Source organism: Pongo pygmaeus, chromosome 17, assembly GCF_028885625.2.
Source record: "Pongo pygmaeus isolate AG05252 chromosome 17, NHGRI_mPonPyg2-v2.0_pri, whole genome shotgun sequence".
In the NCBI taxonomy this organism is placed as follows: Eukaryota; Metazoa; Chordata; class Mammalia; order Primates; family Hominidae; genus Pongo; species Pongo pygmaeus.
In genome coordinates, this window is record NC_072390.2 from 43,483,518 (window position 1) to 43,507,755 (window position 24,238).

At 34.5% G+C, this 24,238-nt stretch overlaps 1 pseudogene; it reads left to right on the top strand.

The window, feature by feature from the left end:
* Nucleotides 1-5,469: 5,469 nt before the first annotated feature.
* Nucleotides 5,470-5,567, top strand: LOC129019186 (U6 spliceosomal RNA; annotated as a pseudogene).
* The last annotated feature ends 18,671 nt before the right edge of the window (nt 5,568-24,238 follow it).

Sequence of the window (24,238 nt, forward strand, 5' to 3'; positions counted from 1 at the left end):
TTTCTGATTGATAGAATTACATTATAATCTTTATGACAAAATTGCAGACAATTCCATTAATTTCTATGTGTGTTTCTGCCACATTTTTTTAAACATATGATGTAGTCTCAAAACATTTTTCTCAATTTTGGTGTTTACTTTTAATGTATATATTTAAAAGAAAATATTAAGAATACCTTATTCTTCATAATTTTGAATCTAGTATTATTTTACATGGGAATCAATATTGACATTATAGCACTATTTTAGTTTATTTTAATCACTATGGAAACCCCTTCTTTTTTTAAAAAAGTCCCAACAAGGAGTAAAGGAAGTATACTGTTGTAATGTTATTAAATTATATGTGAACTGGTATATTATTTGATATATATCAAAGTATGAAGCAACCACTAACGTAACACAACAAAAGGTTACAATAATTGAAAAGTCAGCATAGATAATTAAATATTATCATTAAATAAAAAGCTCAAGTCATCTAAGGAATGAAGAAAAGAGGGAAAAAGAAAAAAAAACAGCAATGAAATAGCAAGATGGATGGCTTTAAATCCAACCATATAAGTAATCACATTACACTTAAATGGTCTGTATACCCCAATTAAAAGCAGATTGTCAGATTGGATTAAAAAGAAAGACTGAGCCATGTGCTGTCTACAAGAAATCCACTTTAAATATAAAGACATAAGTGAGTTAAAATAAAATTATTTAAAATATATGCTACATAAATATTTATTAAGAGAAATCTGCATTAGCTACATTTGTTTAAAACAAAACAGATTATTAAAACAGAACCTATCATCTGGGATAAATAAGGTCAATTCATAATGCTACAGAAATCAATTTACCAAGAGGAAATAACAACCCTAAATGTTTACGAACCTAATAACAGAGTTTTAAACATATTTTAAAAAGGCTGTTGGAACTGCAAAGAGAAATAGTAAAATACACAAATACAGTCAAAGATTTAACTTCTCTAGATCAATAATTAGTAAAATAATAGGCATTTTATTCTTTTTGTGGCAATTGTGAACGGGACTGCCTTCCTGATTTGGCTCTTGGCTTGTCTATTGTTGATGTACAGGAATGCTAGTAATCTTTATACATAGATTTTGTATCTTGAAACTTTGCTGAAGCTGTTTATCAACTGAAGGATCTTTTGGGCTGAGTCGGTAGGGTTTTCTGGATATAGAATCATGTCATTTGCAAGCAGGTATAGTTTGACTTCCTCTCTTCCTACCTGGTTGCACTTTATTTCTCTTGCCTGATTGCTCTAGCTGGGCTTCCAATACTATGTTGAATAAGAGTGGTGAGATAGGGTATCTTTGTCTCCTGCTCGTTTTCAAGGGGAATGTGTCCAACTTTTGCCTCTTCAGTATAATGTTGGCTGTGGTTTTGTCATAGATGGCTCTTATTATTTTGAGGTGTGTTCCTTCAATACCTGCTTTATTGAGAGTTTTTAAGATGAAGTGTTGTTTAATTTTATCAAAAGTCTTTTCTGCATCTGTTCAGATAACCATGTGGTTTTTGTCTTTAATTCTGTTTATGTGATGAATCGCATTGTTTGATTTGCATATGTTGGACCAACCTTGCATTCTAGGGAAGAAGCCTACTTGATCATGGTGGATTAGATTTTGATGCTGCTGGGTTTGGTTTACAAGTATTTTGTTGAGAATTTTGGCATCAATGTTCATCAAGTATATTGGCCTGAAGTTTTCTTTTTTGTTGTGTATTTGCCAGGTTTTGGTATCAGGATGATGCTAGCCACACAGAATGAGTTGGGGAGGAGCCCCTCCTCCACAATTCTTTGGAATAGTTTCAGTAAGAATGGTACCAGCTCGTCCTTGTATGTCTGGTGGAATTCAGCTGTGAATCCGTCTGGTCCTGAGCTTTATTTCGTTGGCAGGCTATTTCTTCCTGATTCAATTTCAGAGCTCTTTATTGGTCTGTTCAGGAAATCAATTTCTTCCTGGCTCAGTTTGGGAGGGTGTACATGTTCAGGAATTTATCCATCTCTTCTAGGTTTTCTAGTTTGTGTGCATAGAGGTATACATAGTAGTTTCTGATGGTTATTCTTATTTCTCTGGGGTCAGTGCTAATATCTTCTTTGTCATTTCTAGTTGTGGGTTTTTTTAGGGTCTTCTTCCTTTTCTTTATTATTACTCTAGCTAGCAGACTGTCTATCTTATTAATTTTTTCAAAACAACTCCTGGATTTGTTGATCTTTAGAATGGTTTTTCATGTCAATTTCCTTCAGTTCAGCTCTCATTTTGGTCATTTCTTGTCTTCTGCTAGCTTCGGTCTTGGTTTCCTCTTGCTTCTCTAGTTCTTTCAGTAGTGATGTTAGGTTTTTAATTTGACATCTTTCTAACTTTTTGATATGAGCATTTAGTGCTATAAATTTCCCTCTTAACACTGCCTTAGCTGTATCCCAGAGATTCTGGTATGTTGGATCTTGGTTTTTATTAGTTTCAAAGAACCTCCTGATCTCTGCCGTAATTTCATTATTTACCAAAAAGTCATGCAGGGGCAGGTTGTTTAATTTCCATATAATTGCATAGTTTTGAGCGATTTTTAAAGTCTTGAATTTTTAATTTCTAATTATTTTTTCTTCAACTTTTATTTTAAGTTCGAGGATACATGTGCAGGATGTGCAGGTTTGTTACATAGGTAAACATGTGCCATGGTGGTTTGCTGTACAGATCATCCCATCCCTAGGTATAAGCCCAGCATCCATTAGCTATTCTTCCTGATGCTCTGTCTCCCCCATCTCCCCTTTCGACAGGACCCAGTGTGTGTTGTTCCCCTCAGTGTGTCCATGTGTTCTCATCATTCAGCTCACACTTATAAGTGAGAACATCCAGTATTTGGTTTTCTGTTTCTGTGTTAGTTTGCTGAGGACAATGGCTTCTAACTTCATCCAAGTCCCTGCAAAGGACATGATCTTATATCCTTTTATAACTGCATAGTATTCCATGATGTATATGTACCACATTTTCTTTATTCAGTCTACCATTGATGGGCATTTAGGTTGATTCTATTTCTTTGCTACTGCAATGAATATACACATGCATGTATCTTTGTAATAGAATGATTTATATTCATTTGACTATATACTTACTAATAGGATTTCTGGGTCAAATGGTATTTCTGCCTCTAGGTATCTGGGGAATTGCACACTGTCTTTCACAATGGTTGAACTAATTTACACTATCACCAACAGTGTAAAAGCAGTCTCTTTTTGTGACGTCACCAGCATCTGTTGTTTAAGGACTTTTTAATAATTACCATTCTGACTAGTATTAGATGCTATCTCATTGTGCTTTTGCATTTCTCTAATGATCAGTGATGATGAGCTTTTTTTCATATGTATGTTGGCTGCATGTATGTCTTCTTTTGAGATGTGTCTGTTCACGTTCTTTGCCCACTTTTTAATGGAGTTGTTTCTTTCTTATACATTTGTTTAAGTTCCTTGTAGACTCTGGATATTAGACCTTTGTCAGATGGATAGATTGCAAAAATTTTCTCTTTTTCTGTAGGTTGTCTAATCACTCTGATGATAGTTTATGTTTTGCAGAAGCCCTTTAGTTTATTAGATCCCATTTGTCAATTTTTGCTTTGCTTTCTATTGCTTTTGGTGTTTTCATCATGAGATCTTTGCCTGTGCGTATGTCCTGAATGGTATTGCCTAGGTTTTCTTCTAGGGTTTTTATAGTTTTGGATTTTACATTTAAGTCTTTAATCCATCCAGAGTTAATTTTTGTATTTGGTGTAAAAAAGGAGTCCAGTTTTGATTTTCTGAATATGGGTAGCCAGTCCTCCCTGCACACTTTATTAAATAGGGAATCTTTTCTCTATTGTTTGTTTTTGTCAGGTTTGTGGAGGTCTGATGGCTGTAGGTGTGCAATCTTATTTCTGAATTCTCTATTGTGTTCCAATAATCTATACATCTGTTGTTGTACGATGCTGTTTTGGTTACTGTAGCCTTGTAATATAGTTTGAAGTTGGGGATCATGATGCCTCCAGCTTTGTTCTTTTTGCTTAGGATTGTCTTGGATATTCATGCTGTTTTTTGTTCTATATGAATTTTAAAATAGTTTTTTCTAACTTTGAGGAATGTCAATAATAGTTTAATATCTTGAGTTCTAATTTGATTGTGCTGTGGTCTGAGAGAGTGTTATGATTTCAGTTCTTTTGCATTTGCTGATGTGTGTTTTACATGTGACTATATGATCAATTTTAGAGTAAGTGACATGTGGCAATGAGAAGAATAAATGTATATTCTGTTGGTTTGGGGTGGACAGCTCTGTAAATATCTATCAGGATCGCTTGATCCAGAGCTGAGTTCAGGTCCTGAATATCTTTGTTAATTTTCTGTCTTGATGATCTGTATAATATTGTCAGTGGGGTGTTAAAGTCTCCCACTTGTGTGGGAGTCTAAGTTTCTTTGAAGATCTCTAAGAATTCACTTTATGGATCTGAGTGCTTCTGTATTGGGTCCGTATATATTTAGTATAGTTAGTGCCTCTTGAATTGAGCCTTTTACCATTGTGTAATGCCTTTCTTTGTCTTTTTTTATCGTTTTTGCTTTAAAGTCTCTTTTGTCTGAAATTAGGGTTGCACATGTATGTTTATTGCAGTACTGTTCACAATAGCAAAGACATGAAATCAATCTAAATGCCCATCAATGACAGATTGGATAAAGAAAATGTGATACATTTACACTATGGAATACTATGCAACAATAAAAAACAATGAGATAATGTTTTTCTGTGAAAACATGGATGGAGCTAGAGGCCATTATCCTTAGCAATCAAACACAGGAACAGAAAACCAAATACCACACGTTCTCACGTATAAGTGAGAGCTAAATAATGAGAACTCATGAACATAAAGAAGAGAACAATAGACACTGGGGCCTACTGGAGGATGAAGGGTGGAATGAGGGAGAGGATCTGAAAAAAATAACTATTGGGTACTAGGCTTAGTATGTGGATGACAAAATAATCTGTACAACAAACCCCATGGCATGAGTTTACCTATATAACAAACCTGCACTTGTAGCCCTGAACCTGTATTCAACTTTGTAAGGGGGTTCTAGCCAATGCAATTAGACAAGAAAAGCAAATGAAAGACATTCCTTTTGGAAAGCATGAAGTATAATACTTTTCTCATGATTTAATCATATATGTAGAGAATTTGATGGACTCTACAAAAACAGCCTATAAGAATGAATAGTGAATTGATTTTCAACAAAGGTGTGTAAGTAATTCAATGGAGAAATATGGTCATTTTATTAAGTGTTAAGAAAACAGTGAATGATACAGGACACAAGATATGTGTCCTGTAATTCACTATGTACAACAATAGCAAATACTGAGTTACACAGGATACATGGTGAATAGACAAAGATCAGTTATGTTTCTATAGACTAGCAATGACTGATAAGAAATTTTCTAAAAAAATAAAAACACTGCTCACTTTGACAGTACACATACTAATATTGGAATAATACAGAGTAGACTAGAATGCACCAGAATGACATGCAAATTTGAGAAGCATTACATATGTGTGAGATAAATATTATATGAGGTACCTGACATAGATAAATTCATAGAGATACAGTGTAGAAAGGTAGTTATTAGGGGCTGGGTCAGGGAGGGAATGAGGAGTTACTGCTTTATGGATACAGATATTCATTTTGGGAAGATGAAAAATGTTCTGGAGATGGGTGGTGGTAATGGTTGCCCAACAGTGTGAATGTACTTAATGTCACTGTACTGTACACTTAAAATGGTGAAAACAGTAAACTTTAAGTTATGTATCTTTTTTTTTTTTACATACTTTAAGTTGTGGGATACATGTGCAGAACATACAGGTTTGTTGCATAGCTATACACATGCCATGGTGGTTTGCCGCACCCATCAACCTGTCACCTACATTAGGTATTCCTCCTAATGCTATTCCTCCCCCAACCCCCAACCCCTTGACTGGCCTCTGTGTGTGATGTTCCCCTCTCTGTGTCCATGTGTTCTCATTGTTCAACTCCTACTTAGGAATAAGAACATACAGTGTTTGGTTTTCTGTTCCTCTGTTAGCTTGCTGAGAATGATTGTTTCCAGTTTCATCCATGTTGCAAAGGACATGAACTCCCCCTTTTTTATGGCTGCATAGTATTCCATGGTGTATATGTGCCATATTTTCTTTATCCAGTCTATCCTTGATGGGCATTTGGGTTGGTTCCAAGTCTTTGCTATTGTGAATAGTGTTGCAATAAACATACATGTGCACATATCTTTATAGTAGAATGATTTCTAATCATTTGGGTATGTACCCAGCAATGGGATCACTGGGTCAAATGGTATTTCTAGTTCTAGATCCTTGAGGAATTGCCACACTGTCTTCCCCAATGGTTGAACTAATTCACACTCCCACCAACAGTGGAAAGCATTCCTTTTTCTCTACACCCTCTCCAGCATCTGTTGTTTCCTGACATTTTAATGATTGCCATTCTAACTGGCATGAGATGGTATCTCATTGTGGTTTTGATTTATATTTCTCTAATGATCAGTGATGATGAGCTTTTTTTCATGTCTGTTGGCCACATAAATGTCTTCTTTTGAGAAGTGTCTGTTCATATCATTTGGACATTTTTGAAGGGGTTGTTTGTTTTTTTCTTGTAAATTTGTTTAAGTTCTTTGTAGATTCTGGATATTAGCCCTTTGTCAGATGGATAGATTGCAAAACTTTTCTCCCATTCTGTAGGTTGCCTGTTCACTCTGATGATAGCTTCTTTTGCTATGCAGAAGCTCTTTAGTTTAATTAGATCCCGTTTGTCAGTTTTGGCTTTTGTTGCCGTTGATTTTGGGGTTTTAGTCATGAAGTCTTTCCCCACGCCTGTGTCCTGAGTACTACTGCCTAGGATTTTTTCTAGAGTTTTTATGGTTTTTAGGTATTATGTTTAAGTCTTTAATCCATCTTGAGTTAATTTTTGTATAAGGTGTAAAGAAGGGGTCCAGTTTCAGTTTTCTGCATATGGCTAGCCAGTTTTCCCAACACTATTAAATAGGGAATAATTTCCCCATTGCTTGTTTTTTATCAAAGATCAGATGGCTCAGTGGTGTTACCTCTGAGACCTCTGTTCTGTTCCATTGGTCTATATATCTGTTTTGGTACCAGTACCATGCTCTTTTGGTTATTGCAGCCTTGTAGTATAGTTAGAAGTCAGGTAGAATGATGCCTCCCGCTTTGTTCTTTTTGCTTAGGATTGTCTTGGCTATACGGGCTCTTTTTTGGTTCCACATGAAATTTAAAGTAGTTTTTTCTAATTCTGTGAAGAAAGTCAATGGTAGCTTGATGGGGATAGCATTGAATCTATAAATTATTTTGGGCAGTACAGCCATTTTCATGATATTGGTTCTTCCAATCCATGAGCATGGAATGTTTTTTTTCCATTTATTTGGGTCCTCTCTTATTTCCTTGAGCAGTGGTTTGTAGTTCTCCTTGAAAAGGTCCTTCATATCCCTTTTAAGTTGTATTCCTAGGTATTTTATTCAATTGTGAATGACAATTGTGAATGGCAATTCACTCATGATTTGGCTCTCTGTTTGTCTATTATTGGTGTATAGGAATGCCTGTGATTTTTGAACATTGATTTTGTATCCTGAGACTTTGCTGAAGTTATTTATCAGCTTAAGGAGATTTTGGGCTGAGACGATGGGTTTTCTAAATACATACTCATGTTATCTGCAAACAGAGAAAATTTGACTTTCTTTCTTCCTATTTGAGTACCATGTATTTCTTTCTCTTGCCTGAATCCCCTGGCCAGAACTTCCAACATTATGTCGAATAGGAGTGGTGAGAGAGGGCATCCTTGTCTTGTGCTGGTGTTTAAAGGGAATGCTTCCAGCTTTTGCCCTATCAGTATGATATTGGCTGTGGGTTTGTCATAAATAGCTCTTATTACCAAGGCCTTTTCTGCATCTATTGAGATAATCATGTGGTTTTTGCCATTGGTTCTGTTTATGTGATGTATTACATTTATTGATTTGCATATGTTGAATCAACCTTGCATCCCAGGGATGAAGCTGACTTGATTGTTTTCGACTTGACTGTTTGATGTGCTGCTGGATTTGGTTTGCCAGTATTTTATTGAGGATTTTTGCATGGATGTTCATCAGGGATATTGGACTGAAATTTTCTTTTTTTGCTGTGTCTCTGCCAGGTTTTGGTATCAGGATGATGCTGGTCTCATAAAATAAGTTAGGGTGAAGTCCCTCTTTTTCTATTGTTTGGAATAGTTTCAGAAAGAATGGTTCCAGCTCCTCTTTGTACCTCTGGTAGAATTTGGCTGTGAATCTGTCTGGTCCTGGGCTGTTTTTGGTTGGTAGGCTCTCAATTACTGCCTCAATTTCAGAACTTGTTATTGGTCTACTCAGGGATTCGACTTCTTCCTGGTTTAGTCTTGGGAGGGTGTATGTGTCCAGAAATGTATTCATTTCTTCTAGATTTTCTAGTTTATTTGCATAGAGGTGTTTATAGTATTCTCTGATTGTAGTTTGTATTTCTGTGGGATCAGTGGTGATCTCCCCTTTATCTTTTTTTTATTGTGTCTATTTGATTCTTCTCTCTTTTCTTCTTTATTGGTCTGGCTAGAGGTCTATGAATTTCATTAATCTTTTCAAAAAACCAGCTCCTGGATTCATGGATGTTTTGAAGGTTTTTTCATGTCTCTATCTCCTTCAGTTCTGCTCTGACTTTAGTTATTTTTTGTCTTCTGCTAGCTTTTGAATTTGCTTGCTCTTGCTTCTCTAGTTCTTTTAATTGTGATGTTAGGGTGTCTATTTTAGATCTTTCCCACTTTCTTCTGTGGGCATTTAGTGCTATAAATTTCCCTCTAAACACTGCTTTAGCTGTGTCCCTGTGATTCTGATATGTTTGGTCATGGTTCTCACTGGTTTCAAAGAACTTCTTTATTTCTACCTTAATTTTGTTATTTACCCAGTAGTCACTCAGGAGCAGGTTGTTCAGTTTCCATGTAGTTGTGCAGTTTTGAGTGAGTTTCTTAATCCTGAGTTCTAATTTGATTGCAGTGTGGTCGGAAAGACTGTTATGATTTCCATTGTTTTTCATTTGCTGAGGAGTGTACTTCTAATTATGTGGTCAATTTTAGAATAAGTGTGATGTGGTACTGAGAAGAATGTATATTCTGTTGATATAGGGTGGAGAGTTCTGTAGATATCTATTAGGTCTGCTTGGTCCAGAGCTGAGTTCAAGTCCTGAATATCCTTGTTAACTTTCTGTCTTGTTGATCTATCTAATATTGACAGTGGAGTGTTAAACTCTCCCACTATTATTGTTTGGGAGTCTAAGTCTCTTTGTAGGTCTCTGAGAACTTGCTTTATGAATCTGGGTGCTCCTGTATTGGGTGCATATATATTTAGGATAGTTAGGTCTTCTTGTTGCGTTGATCTGTTTACCATTATATAATGCCCTTCTTTATCTTTTTTGATCTTTGTTGGTTTAAAATCTGTTTTATCAGAGACTAGGATTGCAACCTCTGCTTTTTTTTTCTTTCCATTTGCTTGGTTAATATTCCTCCATCCCATTATTTTGAGCCTATTTATGTCTTTGCACATGAGATGGGTCTCCTGAATACAGCAAACAGATGGGTCTTGACTCTATCAAATTTGCCAGTCTGTGTCTTTTAATTGGGGCATTTAGCCATTTACATTTAAGGCTAATATTGTTATGTGTGAATTTGATCCTGTCATTATGATGCTAGCTGGTTACTTGCCCATTAGTTGATCCAGTTTCTTCATAGTGTTGATGGTCTTTATAATTTGGTAACTTTTACCACAGTAAAAAAAAAAAAAAGAAAGAAAAAAAGAAATCAAAGAAATAACACAAACTTACATTAGCATTGAGAAATATAAAATCCTTAGGGATAAATAGCCATAGTGCTTTGAAAAGAAGAACTTACATTATCAATTTCAAGACTTACTGTAATCTTCAGCAGTCACAATTTTGTGTCAAGATAAACACGTAGATCAAAGGGACAGAATAGAGTCCAGATATAGACCAGTCCCCATATGGTAAACTTATTTTCAACAAAGATGCATAGGTAATTCGGCAGAGACACTATAGTTCTTCTACTAATAGTGTCAAAAACATTGGATATCTATTTGCAAAAATATAAACTCCAATTCATATCTCTAAAAATAAACAAAATTTTACTCAAAATAAGATTACAGACAAATATAAAACCTAAAAATATGAAATTTTTAAAAGAAAACATAAAATAAGATTTTTTATAACTTTGAGTTAGGCCAAAGTTTCTCAAATGCCTCACTATTGAATTGTGTAATTCTTTATTGCGGGAGGCTGCCTTGTGTGTCATAGCATATTTAATGGTATTAATGGCCTCCCCCCACGAGATGCCTATCATGTCCCTCTTGTGACACCAAAAGTGTCCACAGACGTTGCCAATGTTCTGTGGATGGAAACATTTCCCATGGTTGAGAACTATGTGTTTAGAGAAAGGGTGTTTCATTTATCATATCAAAAGCACAATCAATAAAAGAAAAAAATTGATGAATAGAACTTTATTATAATTTAAAATTTCTGTTCTTCAAAAGACACTATTAAGAGAATGAAAAGGCAAGACAAGCTACAGGCTTGGAGGAAATATTATCAAATCATGTATCTGAAAAAAAAGGACTTGAATGCAGAATATATAAATAACTCTTAAACTTCAATAAGTAAACACATATTGCAATAAAAAACAGCAAAAAATTTGAAGATACTTCACTAAAGAAGATAAATGGCTCAATTATACACTCCATAATGGATATATATTTCAAAATATCATATTGTATGTGGTAAATATATACAATTTTATTTGTCAATTTAAAAATGTTTCAAGTATATGGGTAGTGTATCAGGCTGCTTTTTATTGCTATAAGGAAACCTCTGAGGCTGAGTAATTTATAAAGAAAAGAGGTTTATTTGGCTCATGGTTCTTCAGGCTGTACAGAAAGCACAACATTGGCATCTGATCAGCTTCTGGTGAGGCTTCAGGGAGCTTTTACTCATAGCAGAAAGCAAAGTGGGACCCAGGTATCATACGGCAAGAGGGAGAGCAAGGGGGTATGGGCAGGTGTCACACTCTTCTAAACAACTGGATCTCATGTGAACTACCATGGCTACCACTCACTCATCACCAAGGGGATGATGTAAGCCATTCATAAGGGATCTGCCCCATGATTCTAACACCTCCTACCAGGCCCCACCATTACACTTCAACATGGAATTTGGACGGAACAAATATCCAAACCTTATCAGATAGCAAATGAGCACATAAAAAGGTGCTTAACATAATTTGTCATTAGATAAATGCAAATTAAAACCAGAGTGAGATGCCCCTATATACCTATGATAGCATCTAAAATCATACAGATGAATGATGCCAAGTATTGGCAAGAACATGGAACAACTGGAACTCTCATGCTTTGCTGATGTAAACTGCTAAAATAACTTTGGAAAATAGTTTGGGAATTTCTTAAAATATTAAATTTATGTTTACCATACACTCATTCATTCCATTCCACTTATGAGAAATGAAAGTATACATCTATATAAAAATATTTTTAAAATTTGAAAATTTTTGCCTTTTAAAAATAATCTAAATCTGGAAAGTACCCAAATGTCCATCAACATGTGAATAAAGATTTGTGAGTTACCCATACAATAAAATACTACATAGCACTAAATAGGAAAGAACTATTGATCCACATACAAACATAGACGAGTCTCCAAATAGTTATGCTGAGTGAAAGAAGCCATATATGAATGTTAACATACCAAATAATTCCATCTATATAATATTCTAGAAAATACAAATTAAAATGTTAGAAAGCAGATCAATTATGGCCCAGGGATGTGAGGGCTAGAGGGGTGGGATGTAGGGATTCTAAGTGGGTAGAAGGAAACTTTTGGGGGTGATGGATACATTCATTAAATTGACTGTGGCAAAGGTTTTGTAAGTGTACGCATATGTCACTTTATTACGTGTCAATTATACCTCAATAAAACTGTAAAATATAAGGAAGGGGGTTTGATTACTTAATAGAATACATAAGTCTATCTCTCTACTGAAGACTTAACATTTGCATTATTGTGTTACATATTTGAAATGCCTTGTAGCATTTTACTTAGTTTAAACTAGCATTTTTTCAATGCATTATGTATTAGGATCTTTCACTCAACATTTTTTCTTTTCATGTAATACCTATCATTATCCTCGAGTACCAGTTATGGCACAGATCTCACTTTAGAAAACACTGGTCTTGAGCTGTAAGCAATGGCACAGTGTCTGACTGGAAATTACAGTTATCAAGAGGGTAACCACGATATTTGGGTAAAGGCCTACTGAGAATTAAGTAGATTCTATGCAAATTTTTACTTGGGTGTATACATATATACATGTCCCATGGTAGCAAGTAAGTCCAAGTAGGCATTAGGAAAAAAGTTAGTGTCAAGATGATAGATAAATTCCAGAAGGTCAGCATCCAAGAAAGGGACAGGAATTTAAAAGAAGTAGTAGATGGACAAAAAAAGCATAAGTGAGCACTAGATGTCAGGATACTTATAATACTTTGCGTAAGGGGAAGGATCCACTCTAGGCTTAGCCAGAATAAGACTTGTGGGTAGAGTGAAAAAAAGTGATTTATCTGAGAGAAGACCTAAGTAAAAATTAAAGCATATGCTGAAAAATGAGTATTTTTTGAAAGATTTGCATTGATCATATATTGCATTGATCATATATACTCCTAAAATTTATGATTATTTCATCAGACAATTTTTATGAGAAATGCATTTATTGCAATGACAGGGCTTGATATAAGTATACTCTGATCACTAAAATCAAATAGTACCTTGAGGAATTAGATCTAGTAGCCTTCTACAAAGTTTCGATGTGATATCTCCAAAGTGTTTGCATTCACTCAATGTTGAATTAAAAAAGAAGTCTGCAGACAAAATTCTAAACATCACCTGACTCTCCTACTACTTCCCTTTCCAAATAGGTTCCTTTTCTTAATTATTACTCTTCCAGGATAGACAATAAGACTGACAAATCAAACAATCAAACATATTAGGGTATTTGGGGGTTTAGTTGGCAGCATGTTGCAACTTCTTCCAAATCTGTTTTAGTATTAAACCATAGGAGTATACTGAATCTGGCAAACACAATAATAACATACCTTTTCCATTCAAACTTCACCAATAAATCCTTGTCCTTTCAATGTAAGAACAGAGACTCTTTCTGACTAAGAATTCCATATTTACAGTAAAACACCAAGATGTTGATGCACTTGTCTTTTTATTTATTTATGTTTTATTCTAGATGAGATATTGGTAGAGAGTACAGTGAATATTGTACTTTGGCTGGGTTCCTTATACTCACACTCTAAGATAAGAAATCAGCTATGTGTTATTTATTAAGAAAATGCTCCCAGGAGAAACCCATGTAGGAATAGAGGAAGCAGGGCTTGATATTGAAAGAAGCCAAGCAAAGATCAAATTTTAGGCAAAGTCTCAGTCTCAACCTGATTGTACAGGGAAGCTGTGAAGTATAGATCAGGCCTCAGAATTTGTCCCCAGTTCAGTCAAGGGAGCTAGGCTTTTATAATTCTGCACCAGTCATTAGCTAAAAGGTACCCTGGAGGGACATAAATTCCCAGGCACTTGTGGCTCCCACCAGTGGTCAGCAAAGCAGTTCTAGTAGTCCAAGGACATTCCTCCAAAACAAGTTGAAAGTGTAGGTGGAAAGAAGTAAAGCTCTTAGAAGCTGACATGTTTTGGTCTGAACACTGAGAGTGCCCACTACAAGTGAGTTGTGAGTGTATGCGAATTAAATGGAGTGAGCTAAAATTCATTGGGGGTGGGGGTGTTGTTTCTTGTCAGTATTGTTTTAAAATCCAGTACAGAAAGCATTCAATGGTTTTGTTGACAAGTGTGCAGCATCCACTTCCAAGTCTTACTTCAAGAATTTACATTTTTCTTTGTTCCTAAGAAAAATGATGAAAGCAGAAAAAGAAAAATTTGTATTTCCACAGAGACAAGCTAATTTTTTATTTTAGGACAGTAAGTAATATACAATGATAAGCCTTTGCAATTCATAAATATTTTCCTATTTGTTATATGTGATGGCTGAGTTAATAATTTATTCATATTTTAATCAAATTCAATTTACTTTCCCCTTAAATAGAGTAGGTCAGAAGTTCAATAACAAAGAACTTTTTTCAACTGGTTATTTTTGAAAGCCTTCCTATAACGAATATCCAGTTGAAAAAAACTTAACCCTTAAATTCTTTAAGGCAATGTATTTCAGGTTATGATTCCAGGGTCACTTACATCAAAAATGCTCGGGGAATTGTTAAAAAACCTCCATAAATCCTACCCTAGAACTCCTGATTCCTGATGGTGAGATCTTGAGTATGCCTTTTTACAAAAGATTCCTAGATGCCTACATACATACAAGAATGAGAACCTCTGCTGTAAATGGTAGAGATGTTATATACAGGTGTTACTTTAAAAAAAAAAAAAAAATGGAAGCTACTAGAAGGATTTACTGAAGCAGATTAAGCAGAAGAAAGTTCAGAGAAAAGTTCAGAAGTAAAGCTCTGCCCTATTACTTTTCTTAAGTTTTGTAGTGGCTGCCAGGTATTTTCCCCACTTTCAGCACTGCTTCTCTTCCAATCCAATTTCAATTTCTGCTGATAGGACACTCTCCTTAAGGCATAACTCTAATCATGCTTTACTTGTTCCCCAAATAGCCATGCCTAATAAAGGACATCCAAATGCTTGAACATGATCCTTAAGGACCTTCAAATACGGCTCCAATATATATTTTCAGTCTTATATTTCATACATTCCTTAAAATCCTCTCAAATTCATCTACTCACATCCATTCATATAGTTTTTGAATTTTTTAAATCCTATTTGCCTATTACCTTACACATTATCTTCCATATCTGCCTCAAAGGCCAAGAACCAATGTCATCTTTTGGTAGCTATAAGTGTCCGCTCTAGCTTATGCTCTGTCTTTCCAGTGAACTTCCAAGGGATTTTGGATTACATCAGTCACATGCACTTTTATGGTCTTATCTTATGGTTATTTTGTCTCACATTTATTCCCCCTTTATTTAACGTAGGGTCATCCTCATTAAATTGTGAGCCTATTTATTATATAAATTTGTATTTCTCACAACTTGAACTTGTCTTTTTATTATGTTTAGCAAATAGTTTAATAATAATAATAAAATAACGGTTAGATTATAGAACCTACTAAGGACTTCCAATATTAGTTTTACTGGCTAACAATTCATTTCGGTCTTACAAATAAATATCTATCTCATCTACAGCTATACCCACGCCATACATAATCCCCATAAATCATCCCTGAAACCATTCCATATAAATATGTAATCTAAGTTAATGCTTCCTGGTTACCAAAAATAGATTCATTCCAAATAAAAATTCATTGGCCCCATTCCAATCTCTTTATTTCAAACTTATTTTCACCTTGAATACTACCTATATTAAAATTATGGTTTACTACAGCTCTGCCCTAAATGCTCTATTTTTACTCTATAAGAAAATTGAAGACTTCAACTGTTCAAGATAATAATCTCAGTTTCCTCATCCAGTGTTGTGGATAATGACACCTGGCCTTTGTCTTGTCAAGACTTGAGCAGTAAAAAAGACTCAGCATTTAATTTTAGAGTCATTTGAGAATGTAAGAACATAATTGAAGTGTTGATTGGTTAACATTTTTCTCATGAAGCATGCTATTAAATATTTTTTTCATCACCATTTCTGGGACTCTGTTAAAACTCTTTTTGGTAGACTACAAATAGAGTGCAGTGTATACTGCTCGGATGTTGGGTGCACCAAAAATCTCACAAATCACCACTAAAGAACTTAATCATGTAACCAAACACCACCTGTACCCCAATAACCTATGGGAAAAAAAGAAGTCTTTTTAGAATAAACTGTAAACTTTACATATCTTTGTCAAAAAATTGTAATTTACTGTAAAAATTATGTAAAATCAATTTTAGAAATATGTATACATTTTGCTGCTCTGATTTTAAGATAAATAGGGAATTAAATTTGGTAGATAAATGTACATTAATCTTGTACTAGCTATTTCAATTTTTAGTTACCGTGCTGTGAATAGTTTTAATAGAATATATGATTCAGGTATTCTTAGCATTTTTTTTACTTTAGAAATAGCTACTGTGAAATGTAAAAATGTATTTTAAAAGCCTGCAAACACTAGTCAAAGCTAGATCATAACATGTATTTTTGTATGGGCAGGAATCTTTCTGTCAGTTTAAAGAGAAAAAGAAATTGTTTTAGGAAGTAGAAATGTAAAGTTAAGATTATTGTTTCAATCTAAATAAATCACATACTTATTAGAAATACAGTAAAGGAATAAATAGCATAATTGCAACTGTGCAATAACATATATGAATCTCTGCTACTAGTTCTGAGCATATGCTGTGCTTTCGATCCAGCTTGGTTTAGAGAGTCACCTAAATTTCTAGTCTGATTTATATACCTCTCCTGTGACGGCCCTAGGAATCTGGAATACTTCTATCACAATAAATTTAACATTACCTCTTTTAGCTTTATGTCCCCAATATGAGGCAGTACTGTCAAGGGGTAGATACTTAATACATAATTAATAAGTAAATGAATTCATTTTATGATTTATAAATAAAATAAAATAAACGTGTCATAAAGAAAAAGTGAAAGAAAGTTTTGCCTGTCAATTTCCCCATGTTTAGAAATGTTATAAAAAACTACTGAAAGCATCTACTAAGGCAAATCTCAGAGTACAGAGATGTATAGAAAGTGGCCTCTGCTCTCCAGTTTTTAATCCAATAGGACAACCGAGACACAATCCACACACAGCAAAGGTGCAAGACATTACTCATAGTGTTGATATGGGTGTTGGCCCTGCCTGCATCCCTCCCTCCCTGCGTTTCTTTCTATCTTTTCATTTTAAGGGACACACAGTCAATGGAGAAGAAACTTGAAGAAGGAAAAAGTGACTACTCATTGAGGTAATCAGAGGATGCCGTTGAAGCATCGAGGTTGCTACCTAGAGGCAAGAGTGGGAAAGGAGTAAGGATTGGCATGAACAAAGCATTGCTGGCAGAATAGGGAACACACACTTCTGGTACAGGGGGCAGCACAGATGATGAAAGGCAGCAGAGATGAGAGGATTGTGGCCAGAAATCCAACCAGGTTATAGGGACATAAGGAGCAGGTACTTTAGCAGTGAAAGAAGGATAGCTGGGATGTCATGGAGCAGGGCTGTGTGGTGCCCATCAGAAGAGGAAGTGAGAGCATCACCCAGGGAATAGAATGTGAACAGCCAAGCCCTCTGCGGATTACAGTGAAGCACAACAGAATATATTACACGTGTTATTTTGATTAGGGGGATATTTTAATGTTCTATTAATTAGTGATAAAAAGGAAAATATAAAATTTTGATGCTTCATTGACTTCAAACTTTTATGTGGCACAGAATTGACTTTTAACATGATAATAATGGAAAAACTTATGTTTAGGGAAATAATAAACTTGGGTGAGGTAAACTAAAAATTAGCAAAGGCTGGTGTTATGAATAGTCTGAATATTTGTGTCTCCTCAGAATTCATTCATTTATTGAAACCTGATGCCCAATGTGCCAGTATAGAAGGTAGGGCCTTCGGGAAGTGATTAGCCTATTGGGGCAGAGACTCCAGAGAGCTAGCTGCACCCTTCCACTATGTGAGGATGCCATGAGTAGGTGCCATCTATGAACCAGAAAGTGGGCCCTCACCAGACACTTGGCATATCTGTAAGTGCCTTGATCTTGGATCTCCCAGCCTCCAGAACTAGGAAAAACAAATTTCTATTGTAAGTTACCCAGCCTAAGGTTGTCACTCCCCAGAAACACTAAGATAGCTGTTTACTTCTTATTTGACCCAAGCAAAGCTTATAGTAGTTTTGAACTTATTTTCTTAAAAATAAGGACACCTATGGAAAATAACTATTCTCCTTCATATCACATTTGTTATGTTAATTTTATATAAACACTTCACATACCAATAGTAAGAGATAATTAATTATGTTCATATTTTACCAACACATCTATATGTAAATAGTATATATTTAGTATATTGGCTATAAGTAATGTCTTAGTCTTGTGAATAATTTGAAATAAACTCATTTGACGTTGCCTGAATTGATTTTTGTTCATCAGTTTTCTGTGAGACATCATTATTCTGTGAGATAAATTCATGTAACTCACAGAAACTAAATTTTCTGTGTGTTACATGAATTTCCTATTCCCTTCAGAATAAAAAGAAATGTTTCCGTCATGCTAAGATGATGGAACCCCTAAAAAGTAGATAAAATCATTGCTACAGAGTGAACTATATGATCTGCCCAAATTATGTGGTTCTATCTTCACCTTTCCCTTACATTGCCTCGTGCCTTATAATACTTGGCATCCATTAATTCTCAGCTGCTCGTGTGCCCTTTGTTATAGCATCCTACTTCCACCTTTTTAGATTTATATTTCCAATTTATCTACCATTACCACTACCATCAATATTTTTCTGCTCTGTGACTTAAAGCTTAAAGTAGGCTTCTGCTTTTCAAGATGACAACTTGTATGGCATTCTTTCTCTTGTGCTCCATGAAACAATGACAAATTTCTTTAATCACCTTCTTCACTCTTCTCTTTCTGTAAATATCTACTAAATGAATGTTTGCTCGGCTTTCAATTCACAGGCCTCTTCTCATGCCATAGTTTTCCTGGATGACCATTTCATTCTTGTAATTTCTGTCCACCTCTGTTCTTACGGCCTTTGGTCTTATAGATAGTTGTAGTTCCCTCTTGTGCTCAAACACACATTGCCAGCTTCCTGCTAAGTACCTTTTTAGGTCTCCCTCAGATCCTTCTAATTCAACATGTACAACATTGAATCAAGTGTCTTTATTTACAACTCCTTCCTTCCCTTTTCTTCTCTGTCACTATTCTTTCCTCTTTTCTCTTTCACTATTCACTATTCCTTCTCTTTCTTTTCCATTTAACCCCACAAATGTTGAATGCCAGGAGATATAATAATAACCTAAAACAAAGTTTATGCCTCATGGGCATAACAGTCAGATAGAATGAAATGATTCTCAACAGACCAATATGTTGGTCTAATAAAGAATGAAATTGACATAATATAAATGTCAAAAGATAAGCTTCTATAATACCAACTTGATGATGCTCTCTATTAACTTGCAGAAGCTTGCAATTCTGACAACACTTGGCTTGGATGCCTTTCCAGAAGAACACTTGTGTATCTCCCCTCCCCTCTCCCCTACCTCCACACCTGCAGGTACTGGGCAAAGGTGTAAATGGAAAATTTGATTAGAGGGTCTCCTTCCATGGTTTGCCAAATTATGAAGGACTTCTAGTTGGTTTTTAAATCTTCTTAGATTAAAAAAAAATCAATCAAAACTATGAAGGTAGAGTCAGCAGAAAAATCCATCCATTGTGAACCTTTTCCCCTAAAGCTCCACATTAGTATTAATTAAATCAGCAAGCCTTGGTTGCTCATGTGCCGCTTTGCGACCCTTCCCAGGTGAGGCTTTTGCAGAGCAAAGCTAGAAAGAACTGTACTACCACATTTTTTAAAAAAAATCAGTAGTTGACACAAATTTTGCAATACTAGAACTTTGAAAGCATGCTATGAATTCTACCAAACCACTGGCCTGTAAACTTTGTTTAAAGATACAGTGCAAATAACTCTACACCTCTAAGCATAGAGCAGGCCAATTTTATCCCCATTTGTCAAGGGATTCTTGTTAATTAGAATCTGTGGGCTGTGTTGAGCTGAAAATGATTTAACAACAAAGACCTTTTGGAACAAGCTGGTTGCCTGAGAACTAGAGATCAAGGCTTTTTTCCTCTTTCTTTTCTCATCTTTTGCCAGGATGCTGAAACCAAACATTAAATGAAAACACATTCACTATTCTTTAAGTGTGCTTTAAATTAACTATTTTAGATCAGATTTGCAATAAATGCACTTCTAAAGATTTCAATGTTTATGTCCCCTTAAGCAAGTGGGATTGTCACTGATAGATAAAATTTGTTATCAGTTTGATACCGTGAGAAAGCTGATGTAATATTATAAGTCCTGAGGCATTTCATTGACTACTGCTGGAGTCTTACTCATTGGCTATTTTGGGATTAGTTTCAGGAAAGGCAAAGATTAAAGAAATTTAGTGTTTGTTTTAACTTTAGTTCTCTGATAAGGTAAGATTTTCTGAGCACGAAGGCTTATAAAACGTCTTAATGCTGTCTGTCCAAATGTGAGATGTAATGAAAATGTTCAGCCGAGAACTCTGTGGTTTGTCAGTCGTCTTCAATATAGTTTCCTCTCTTCAGACATAATAGCCATTCTGAAGCTTTTGTATATTCTTCCCTTCCCTTTTCCATCTATGTCTGCATCCTTAAACAATTTACAGTGCTCTATGTGTTTTGAAGTTATAGAAATATCAAAATGAGTATACTTTTCCTCAACATTGTTATTGAAATTTACTCATATTGACATTCAGATTTAGTGTGTTATTCATTCTCCCTCTCAAATTTGGTTTCCAGTTTACAAATATTTATCACTTATTTATCCATTTTCTCATTTGTGGGACATTAGACTGTTTTCAATCCCATGTAAGCATTGTTATCATGAACAACTTTGTATGTGTCTTCTTGTATGCCTGAGTAGTGATTCCTGTATGGTATGTTCTCAGAAGTGGGTCTGCCATGCACATTTCCGTGTTCACCTTTATTGCTATTTGGTGGCCTATGTTTTTCAGGCCTTGAGGTTCAGAAATATTATCTTCTTAGTTCTTGGTTTGTTTGGTTACACTAAATATGTTTTTTCTTTGCTCTTTTGTTTGTTTTTAATAAAGATCTGTTTTGTTTTCATTACTATTTCTGTCTAAATTTTTATTTTGTTTTGTATTATTGGGGGGAGGCCAGTATACGTCTGATATACTTTTCCATCCCTTTGCTTTCAATTTTTGTGTCATTATGTTTAAATGTGACATTTATGTATAACTTAGTGGATTTTTAAAAATCTAGTCTGGGAATTTCTGCCTTTTTAGTGGCCAATTTAACTCACTTAACTTTGTCATGATTACTAACGTATTTGGAATTTGGAGTTCCAAATTTATTTGAAATTAATTCTTTCTTCTTACATTCTATCTTCTGTGTATGATGAGCTTTCTTTGCTAATCACATAAAAAATTGAATTTATCAATGTTTTTAATTTTTCCCTTTCTGCTAACTAGAAGGTTATACTGTCTATTTCTACCCCACAATTAGTATAATTCTTGATCCTACATAATTGAATTAAACCTAAAATATATCTCCCTCTGTTACGAAGAATACACAGACTTTAGAACATTTTAACTCTGATTATATTCCTCTGTGGTATTTTTTTTCAGAAACTTTAGATGCATGAATTTAATGTCCTCAGTTAGTTGCAAATTTTATTGATCCATGGTTTTCATAATTGCCTCACCTTTGCTTTTAGTGTAATACCTTGACATTCTGGATTTAATTTCCTTTTTTTCAGAAATGTATGGTTAGTTGTTAAATAACTAAGTTTATATGAGTAGTAAGTGCATAGGCTCTTTTCTTTGGTCTGAAAAATACGCTTTTCCTTCAGTTTTTATGATAATTTATAAGGTATTATATTCTACTTTTACAATTGAAGCACATTGAAGATAGCATTCCATTGACCTCACTTGTTGCTTTAGGGAAAATTCCTCTCAATTCGGGCATTCTTCTTTTGAGGTAATTTTTATTTTGTTGCTCTTCATGTTTTCGTCTTTTCTAAACTATTTGTAATTTCGCTGCAATAGGTGTAGGTCTTACTTGATATTTATTGATTCTATTGGAACTCGTGGTTTTTCAATATTTATGACTTTCAACATTTCTGGGAGATTCTCAGCAATTTTCTCATTAAATAATAATTATTTCTATTTATTTCTGTTTATTCTTCCTGGGCCACGTATTTAACCCATGTGTTAACTTCTCATTCTAATTTCTATGTCTTAACTGATCTTTCATATTTTTCATCATCCTTTCTTTGTGCTGCATTATGGGTACTTTTTTCAGCTCTAGCTTTCATCCATTGAATGTTTAATTGCAATGGTATTTTTTTCATTTCTACAAGTTAATGTTTTATGATTCTTTTCTAAGCTTGCTTTTTTTTTCTCCTTTTAATAAGATGTCTTTATCATTTCTGATCTTTCTTTCGTCTCTTCAGTAACTTTAAATATACATATTTTATAGTCTTTTTCAAAACTGCTGTTATACTGTAGCCTACAGGTTATTACGCATGTTGCTTCTCACTCATTTATATACACTAATTGTGTGCTTTTAAGGTTTTTTTTTCATTTTGACCTAATTTTTAGTTATTTTTTTTTAATTATAGAGTAAATTTGCTTTGAGTTTTTACTTTCCTGTAAATAATCCAGGGCTTTCACTGACTTGAGAGCTGTTTAAAAAATAATCATCACTTTAGAATTTTAGTTTCCATGCCGTTGTATAAATTTGAACCCTATTTCAGTGCTGGTGTACATTTAGTGTTTTTTGTTTGTGTGTTTCATGTCTGTGCTTAAACAGTTTAACAAGTTTCCTGGACTCCTCAGATAAAGTTAAAAATTTTCAATTTTGCTTATGAGTTCTTTCCAGGTCTTACTCTACTCATCCCTTCTTCCCACTGATATCTTCCTATTTTCATCTCCACACTCTCTATTCCAAATGTGTTTGACTTTTTTTAGTTTTTTGATTTGCCAAGCTCCCTCTTGCCTCTGGGTTTTTAAACGGCTGTTTCTACTTCATATACCATTCTTTTCCCCTTCTTTTCCTAAGGTAATTAGGAAATCTTAAGCATTACGTAATATTCTCTGGTATAGACATTCTAGAGTTTTCATGACCCATGTGCTTCCTAAAACTTACACCTGCCATTGTAATAACCTATTTGTCTTCCTTGCTAAAAAGAATGTCTGTCATATTTACCACCTTGTACAAGGCAACATTTCTATATATAGTAAATATTCAACAATATTTGTTGTATGAAACAAATAATTGCACATATTGCATAAATGAATGAATAATGGCTTTAGTTTCCTTTGGATTTGGTTGGACACATCATACATACTCTTGAATCCAACTATGCTTGCAATTAACAAAAATCCCAATCTAATTTCATATATACAGTTGCTTACCTTATTCTGTATATAAAATATGTTGAAGAAATTTATATGAATTTTTATGTCTAGTTCCTGTGTATGAGGAAATATATTATCTACAGATTCCTGGACTTAATTTGTGTCTCAGCAATTTGACTAAAATGATTGGTTCTGATGGTCAGAATTTGATGCCATATGGATTCTCAATGATGCTCAAAATTTGTGCAACCTTCCTTGTGCCTTGGCCCAACTTTGGACTGATCCTATGCCTAGATCCTGCCAATGAACTGAATTCTGAGAATAACAATGGAGAAGCTGGAACCATGTTAATATTTATTGTACCAAGTTTAATTTTTAATGATAATTTATGAATATGGGCAAGAGAAGTGGATTCTCTTACTGGGAAAAACTAAAATAAATTCTCCCCGAAGAGAATTAAAGCTATCCTAGGTAGAAGATGAAAGAAGGCAAATATTGCATACATGATCCTCAGCTGGTACTGGCATGCCACTGCAGGAAAAAATTCTGAAATAAAATAACAGAAGCCATTCTCATGCTGCTTTACCAGTGGGAGTTTGTGGATGAGCTGTCAAGAACACTTGGCCTGAGGTTCTAGGAGAAAAGAAAGCAAATAAAAATCAGTATTTATCAGCTTACATTTTTTAAGGATAGGTAATGAAACCCTTTATTTTTCACAATTACTCAACAATAGATAAAGATATAAAATATGTGCTACAAATAGAAATATCTGTATAAGTATGTGTGTACACACACACACAGACACACACACACACACAAACATTTGATCCAGGCTTCCAATAAAAATTTGGGAATTTTTCATAAGAGAGATAATGTTATATTTTTCAGAACACTGTCGTTTATGAAAGAAGCCATACTCCAGTGAATGTATTCCATATATGTA